Source organism: Hyperoodon ampullatus, assembly GCF_949752795.1.
Source record: "Hyperoodon ampullatus genome assembly, chromosome: 11".
In the NCBI taxonomy this organism is placed as follows: domain Eukaryota; kingdom Metazoa; phylum Chordata; class Mammalia; order Artiodactyla; family Ziphiidae; genus Hyperoodon; species Hyperoodon ampullatus.
This window is the reverse complement of record NC_136924.1, coordinates 37,684,778-37,692,856: the sequence shown is the minus strand read 5'-3', so window position 1 is coordinate 37,692,856 and position 8,079 is coordinate 37,684,778.

Below are 8,079 nucleotides of genomic sequence, written 5' to 3'. Positions count from 1 at the left end.
GTTAGGGCCTGGAATTCCCTGATGAAGGTGGGGGCGTCCTGGCTGAAGGAGCCCAGTTTCCCTTGGATATGAGAGAGATCAGACATGGGGAAGGGGACATGAACCCTGATAGTACCTAGGGCTCTGTTAGCGACCTCTTGTAGGTGAAGCATATTGGGACTGGATGCTGAGCTTTGGGCTGCTCGTGACCAAGTGTGAGGAGGGGAGGGAGGGTCTGCTTCTGGGTACGGAGGTAGGGGTTGGGGAGAAGGTTGAGGAGGAGACTGGTGAGACCAGGGACAAGAAGGCTCATCCAAGATACCTGGTGGAGGGGGAGATGGGGAGGGACGAGGTAGTGAAGCTGAAGGAGGAGGGCGGGAGGATGAGGCATTAAAGCAGCAATGGAGAGACACATGCGACAGGAGTCCCTCAGGCTCAGATTCTGACCGAGGGCCGTGAAGGCCAGCACGGACGGAACCTCGGAATCCTTTCCTAGTTTCCAACAGTAGAGATCAAGTTGGAGGACTGTGTTGTAATTTAGGGTCCCGTTAAGAAGCCATTGTTCTTGGCACAGGGACATTGTTTTATTTAGAACAGTACCTGGTGCATGTAGACATTCAATAAAGAAATAGGAAGGAACATAAAAATTACTGAAATTGTAAGAAAATGTTTTTCTTTTGCTTTAAAAAACGGAAATATGTATGGTTAATGATTATGGTAATGTTAAACATGAAAATAAAGACATGGGAAGAAAATATACAAAAATGAAAAAAAAAAAAAAAGAAGCCATTGTTCTTGGTCCCTCAGTTTGTACTGGGGCCAAGCCGTGTTACAAAAGGAAATGAGCCTCTTCTTGAGATTGTCTGGGTCAAATTCCTTCCAATTCCTGAGAATACAGCCAAGAGATGAGTCTAAGGGAATAGACGTCTCTGAACCCATTCTTAGCCTCAGTGCGACTAAGGCACCAATGACCAGAGAGGGGAATTCCCGGAAACCAGCTGGGAATTGACTCACTGATAGAAAATTCTCAGGGATGGGAAGGAGCTCTCTCCCAGGACAATCTAGAGGCAGTGAGGTCCTTTGGAGTCAGTCCGAGCTGAGGAGAAAGAAGCAGGAGAGACAGAAAAGAGGACTGAGGATTCTGCCTTCTAACCCTACCGAGGAGGCGGTGGCCAAGGGACTGTGGGCTTTGTGCTTTGCTTCGTCCGCGGTGTGCCTCGCATTGCACGGAAGTCGTCTTGGCAGGGGCGGACGCTCTAACAGCCTGGTCCGTTCCGTGGCCCCCTTATCTTTTCACGGGAGCCTTCAAGCGGCAGGCACCCTAACGGCTTTTAAATGCCTGACCTGTGCCCGCACGATACCAATCGGCCTAGTCCTCAGTCGGAAGGAAGACAGAGGGATCCTCACCTGTCTGGGCGGCAGTTACTGGGGCGAAGTGAGCCGTGGAGCCTTCGGAGCACACCAGGATGTTGCCCTGGCCAGAGTTCCTCTGTTGCTTTCACGTCAGCTTGCCTGTTCACAGAGAGTCCCAAGGAATGAGGAGAGGAAGTGGGGAAAGAGATCCCCCTGGAGGTCCCTGTACAGGCCACCAAATGTCTTTGTGCAAACGCGGGTTGGAAAAGAATTTCCAGACACAAGGCAGAATGTAAAGAAGATAGAATTTATTAGCGGGAAGGGTTGCTGCCAGAACAGCGGGCTGACTTCCTAGTAGTCTGGGAGAGTGGAGCCCAAACACGTGCTACTGATCAGTTTTTATAGCCAGAAAACAAAGGAATGGTCCGAGGTGAAAATTTCGTTTACTGATTGGTCGAGGCACCTATACCTTCCTTTTATAGGGTAAGAGTGGGACAGGGCAGATGCCTTTCCTTATTTGGGACAGGTCCCGTTGCCCAGGTGGGCTGAGGAATTTCGTAACCATCGCAACATGGTGGTGGGGATGGTGATTAAAGTCCCGTAGGGGGTGTGTAACTCTGACACTTTTTCAGGCAGGGTCGTCCTATGTCCTTGAAGCACCATTGTCCTTGGAGCACCACAGGAAGTCCCTCAAGCATACAGAAAATTGAAAGAACTGTATAGCCCTATATTATGCTACATTTGTTAAGATTTTGCTGTATTTGCTTTATCATATATTTATCCTTCCATCTATCCATCCACTCATCAATCTACATAACATTTTTGTTAAAAACGAAACAGGTAATTTTTAACTTTCTTCTTTATGCTCTTTTGCATTTATACTAATTTTTTAAATTGCTGTCAGTTTTCATTTAAAAACTGAAATAATTTCCATTTTGGAACAAAAGAATTATTAAAAGGAAATATAATCTACCAAAAGGATTTGGTACCAGGAAACCCTTCATACATGTTAGACCCAAATTTAAGCTCCTCCCCAGACACCATCCTTTTCCATCTTATTCAACACTGGATTCTGGAACAGTGCCTTGTACATAGTAGATAACTACTGGAGTAGTTATCCAGTAGTTATGGAGTAATGGAATGAATGAATTCTTTTAAGTATGGTTGTTTATCGCGGTTAAAAAAAATAGTTAAGGGAGCCCTGGGCTTGAACCCAGGGGGGAATGTGGTTTGAGTTATCTTTAACAGATGATGTAGCAACCCCCTCCCACCAGGGGAGGGGGCAGGCTCTCCAGCAATATGGGTAGACCAGGCCCACCTGCCTCTCCCCCGGGGCTCAAGGCCAGCATCCAGTTGGATCTTGGGACTTTCTCTCTACATTCCTCACGTGTCTGACATAGTTCGGGCATTTGTTTTTGATCTGACTAAATGGCAAGTCTGCAGCCTTGGTAGCTCTACAGGAAACCAGAATAAATATCGTTTATTCCATTTACAATTGGCAATTAAGTTTGTTTTCAGGCACAAGAATGGAATTTAAAACACTCAGTTAATGTAAACCAAACTAATCAGAGGCAGTCTGCTTTTCTCTTCAAAACATTAAAAGAAAGAAAGAAGAAAGGAAGGAAGGAAGAAAGAAAGAAAACAATAAAAACCGCTGCACAATAGAGAGAAGAGGTCTGGAATATCCACTCTCCCCTTATTCTCACCTCACACGCACAAACTGACTTGTTTTCCATGTGTATTGAAAAGAACCCTAGAGATCTGGTTCTATTATCTCTTGTTTAAATTACTGTGTAATTCGGGCAGGTTACTTGACCTCTCTGGGCTTCAGTTCTCCATCTGTTGAAAAGAGAAGAGGGATGGCCTAAGATGGTTCTATCTGTCTGTCAAAAGCTTTGATTTCATTTCTGGGGCCAGGCAAACAGACTAGCTCTCAGGTGGTAACTTGAGAGAGAGTTGGAGAAAGGGAGGGAGAGAGAGAAAGATGACGACAAATGTGTTGATTGGAAACGCTGATGGTTCTGGACTCTTCAGACTCACTGTGCAAACCCCCTTCTCCTTTTTTAAACCCTAGTCTCCCCATTTTATTTATTTATTTATTTATTTATTTATTTATTTAGGCTGTGTTGGGTCTTCGTTTCGGTGCGTGGGCTTTCTCTAGTTGCGGCGAGCGGGGGCCACTCTTCATCGTGGCGCGCGGGCCTCTCACTGTCGCGGCCTCTCGTTGCAGAGCACAAGCTCCAGACACGCAGGCTCAGTAGTTGTGGCGCACGGGCCTAGTTGCTCCACGGCATGTGGGATCTTCCCAGACCAGAGCTCGAACCCGTGTCCCGGGCATTGGCAGGCAGATTCTCAACCACTGAGCCACCAGGGAAGCCCTCTTCCCATTTTAAAGGGGTTTGAGAGAAAATCTAGATTCAGGAGTAACAGAATCTCTTTGCTAAGGGCCTGGGTTTGTGATTTTTAGCTTTGAATGTGAATACCTGCAGGCAGAACACCTACACACCGGTTCTCCACAAGCCCCACTGGACCCCTGTTACCTCCTATTACTTCCCAGGGCTTTGAAGGCCATTGAGTTTCTGCTAAGAATTCTCTTGCAGTTGTGAAAACCTTATGATCCATCACCCGGAGGAGGAGGAAGGGGCGCTGCCTAAGATGTTCTGCCGCCCACCTCTTCCCTTTGGGAGGTCTCCATCAGACAAATGTCTCAGAGAGTAAAACTGGAAATGGAAGGGCTGAGGATCACCCCGAGGAAAATTCAGACTGATTTGATCAGTCCTAGCTGGAATCAGCACAGGAATAGCATCAGGCCTAAGTGGAAGCTTTTCAGCCTTCTCAGATGATGGTTCATTTTAAGGAAACACCCCGTGACCCTGACTGGAATCCAGTTCAAATGAGGAAACCTGAAGCATCTATGATAGGCCAGACCCCAAGAGGATGCTGCTCACATAGAAACAGTACCTGCCCAGAGGCTCTCCAGGAAGCTGCCAAGAGGACTGTTAACTCTGTGAGAAAGCTCTCAGACCGACTGCTCTGGGGGCTTGCAGCTTGCTATGGGCCCCAGAGGAAGGTGACTCATTCTGGCTGGAGTCGTGCAGGAAATCCTCCTGGAGGAGGTGGCATTTGATGCAGGCCTTGCAGGCAGAGAAGGAGAGGGAGGGTGGAAAGAGGATCCACATCTCAGTAGTTGTGTGAACCAGGGTCTGGAGCTTCAGTTTTCTCATCTCTGCTGGGAAGGGTGGCAATGAGGCCCACTTCCTTTGTAAAGATTAAATTAGTTGTATATGGAAGGATCTGGCACATAATATATTTAACCCTGAATTGCAGGTAAAGCAAAAACACGTGTGTGGGCTGAGTTGTGAGAGGTAACTTTGGAAAAGAAAGCTGCATATGTTGAGGGTGATTATGTCTGGGAGCTAGAGTTTCTTGAGTAATGTTTACCTTTCTCTTTATCCTGTTCTGTATTGCTTGAAGTGTTTATAATGAACACATGTTATTTACATAATGGTTAAAAAGTTCTTTGTGAAAAGAAAAGCTGTTTGTGTTCCAGTTACCTTAAAAAATTTGAACCTAGAGAAAAGTGGGAAAAATGTTCAAAGAACTTCCAGAGACCCTTCGCCCAGATTTACTTATTTTATTTATTTATTTTTTACCTTTTGGCTGCGTTGGGTCTTAGTTGCGGTATGCGGGATCTTCATTGCGGCACGTGGGATCTTTTGTTGCAGCGTGTGGGCTCTACCTTGTGGCGCAGGGGCTTCTCTCTAGTTGTGGCGTGTGGGTTTTCTTTCCCTACTTGTGGCGCGCGGGCTCCAGAGTGCGTGGACTCTAGTTTGCGACACGTGGGCTCTCTAGTTGAGGTGCGCGGGCTCTGTAGGTGTGGCACACAGGCTTAGTTGCCCCATGGCATCTGTGACCTTAGATCCCCGACCAGGGATCGAACCCGCGTCCCCTGCATTGGAAGGAGGATTCTTTACCACTGGACCACCAGGGAAGTCCCCAGATTTACTTATTGTTAACATTTTGACACATTTGCAGTCTCTTGCCATATATGTATGTGTGTATATATATGTATATACACATTTTTTGGAGCCATTTGAGAGTAGGCTGCAGACATCATGCCCCTAATTATTTCAGCGTATATTTCCCAAGAACAAGAGCAGTCTCTTACATAACCCAGTACAATATAAAAACAAAAAAACAGGGACTTCCCCAGTGGCGCAGTGATCAGGAATCCGCCTGCCGATTCAGGGTACACGGGTTCAAGCCCTGGTCCGGGAAGATCCCACATGCCATGGGGCAACTAAGCTCGTGTGCCACAACTACTGAGCCCACGTGCTGCAACTACTGAAGCCTGTGCGCCTAGAGCCCGTGCTCCACAACAAGAGAAGCCACCGCAATGAGAAGCCCGCACACCACAAAGAAGAGTAGCTCCCGCTCGCCACAACTAGAGAAAGCCTGCGCGCAGCAACGAAGACCCAACACAGCCAAAAAAAAACCAACAAGTCTAACGTGGATACAATGCTATGATCTAACATACAAATTTTGCTGTCTCAATATTGCTATAGTAATTCCCCCCATCCCCACCCCCAAGATCCTAGCCAGGACCACGTATTGCATTTAATCATCGTGTCTTTTTAGTCTCCTTTAATCTGCCACAGCTCCTCAGCTTTTCTTTGTCTTTCATGACACAAACATTTTTGGAAGAGCACAGACACGTTATTCTGTAGCATGTCCCTCAGTTGGGTATGTCTGATGTTTCCTCACGATTAACTTTATGCGTTGCTGAATGGATGGTGATGCTGTGTCCTTCTCAGTACATCACTGCGGGAGGTGTGCGATGGATGTCAGTTTGTCCCGTTATTGACGTTAAGTGGACCACTTAGTTAAGGTGGTGTGGCAGTTTCTCTACTATAGAGTTACTATTTCCTCCCTTCCCCCCCTTTTTAATTATCAAGTAATTTGGGGGCTATTTATGTGAAATCCTCGAACGTCCTTCCAATTTCATGGCACGAAATAGGCGAGGCTTTCCCTTTAGGAAATGGACACCTAGTTCTTGCCGAATAGATGCAGCAGCGAGCCTTCCGCCGTACCACCCTTTGTCAATAAAGTTACGTGAACGTGAACCTTTCCGGAAGGGCTGAGGCGGTCGGGACGCAAGGCATTTAGGGAACTGTAGTCGCCCTAGGAGCTCGCGGCTAGACACCGCCCAGTGGCCTCCCAGAGAAAGAACCAGAAGCCGAAAAGGGAGGGCAAAGAGGGACGAGCGGAGGCGCTCTAGGATGCAGTGCATCACGGGAGTGGTAGTTCAAGCTCGCGGTCCTTCGGCGTCCTGCCGCGCCCCGCGCCGGAGAACTGGACTGTTATACCCGATAGGCCACGCGCGCGGGGGAAAGGGAAGCCGGCCTTGGCCTCCAACAAATCAAATCGAAGGAAAGAAACTGCCGGCTTTCAAAATCCTCCTCCTCCGCCATCATCTGCCGCCGTGCGGGGAGCAGGTGGTGTTGGAGGCTCGAGCGGCGAGGACCGCTCGGAGAGCTGACAGACAAGTGGGCTGGGCATCGGGGCCGCTGGACTGGAGGCGGCGACCTCCACCTGACCTGACCCGGACCCTAAATCAGTCCCCGCCCCGCCGGACGGACGTGCGCGCTCCGGTCGCCCCACGCGGCGGTGCCTCCTGTTTACGGTAGGGTCGGGGTCCCTTTCCTTTCCTTGTCACCTGCCTGGGATGGGGGCGGGGGGCGGCGCGGCCCTGGAACTGGACGAGGAAGGTGTGGGGCCCCCGAGCACTCTGTGCGTGCCCCCTCCGCCTTCTCCCCTGTGCCCTCGATGGCAGAGCGCGATGGGGGTGGGAGTGAGGGAGTTGGGGGGCGTTGGCCCTTTTCACACGTGGGGAGACTGAGGCTTAGAGAGGGCGTCAGGCCCACCCTGGCCGCCCAGCCCGCAGCTGCCAGCAGTGGCGTCTCCTGTTAGCATCGGTGTCATCTGGGGGCGGTGCGCGTCTGCCTGGGATCCGGGATGGGGTTCCCGTGCAGCGCGGCTGTCATTTGCGGCCCGAACTCGCGCGTCGCTCCCCAGCTGCCGCCTCCCAATAGGCCCACACCCAATAGGCCCACACCTGGGCTGGCGCCGCAGCCCCCGGACCGGCGTGAGTCTCTGCTGACGCTTGGCAGGAGCCGTGGATGTGCACCTAGGAAAATCTGCGACGCTCCTGCGCGGAATGGAGAGGAGTGTGTGTAATTACCGTTTGTCTGTGCTTTGCCGCTGGTCCTTTGCAGACCTTGGACCAATCAGTTCACCACTCTGTGCTTCAATTTCCTAGTCTTTATAGTGGATGGTGTGTGTGTGTGTATGTACGTACCGGACTGAGAAATGGGTCCTCTTTCAGCTGAGAAGTTTTGTGTTTCCATTCCATCTGGAGGCCTCACCACCATTTTTCTAGCCTTAAATTGTCCCATTCCATAACTCAAGTGGGGGGGGCGTTGAGGCTATTTTATATTCAGTTTCATCTCCTCATTCATTGTTGGAGCAGCTTCGAAATGCCCTGCCTCATGCAGCAGATAGAGTGATCCTGTCAAAACATCGTCAGATCACGGTCTCTCTTCTGCTAGAAACCCTCCAATGGCTCTCTGTCACTCAGAGTAACAGCCACAGTTCTTAAAATGGCCTTTGTGACTCGGGCCTCTTGTTGACTGTCTTTCCTCATCTCTCACCTCTTCTCTCCCTCCCTGTCTGTGCTCCAGCCCCGCT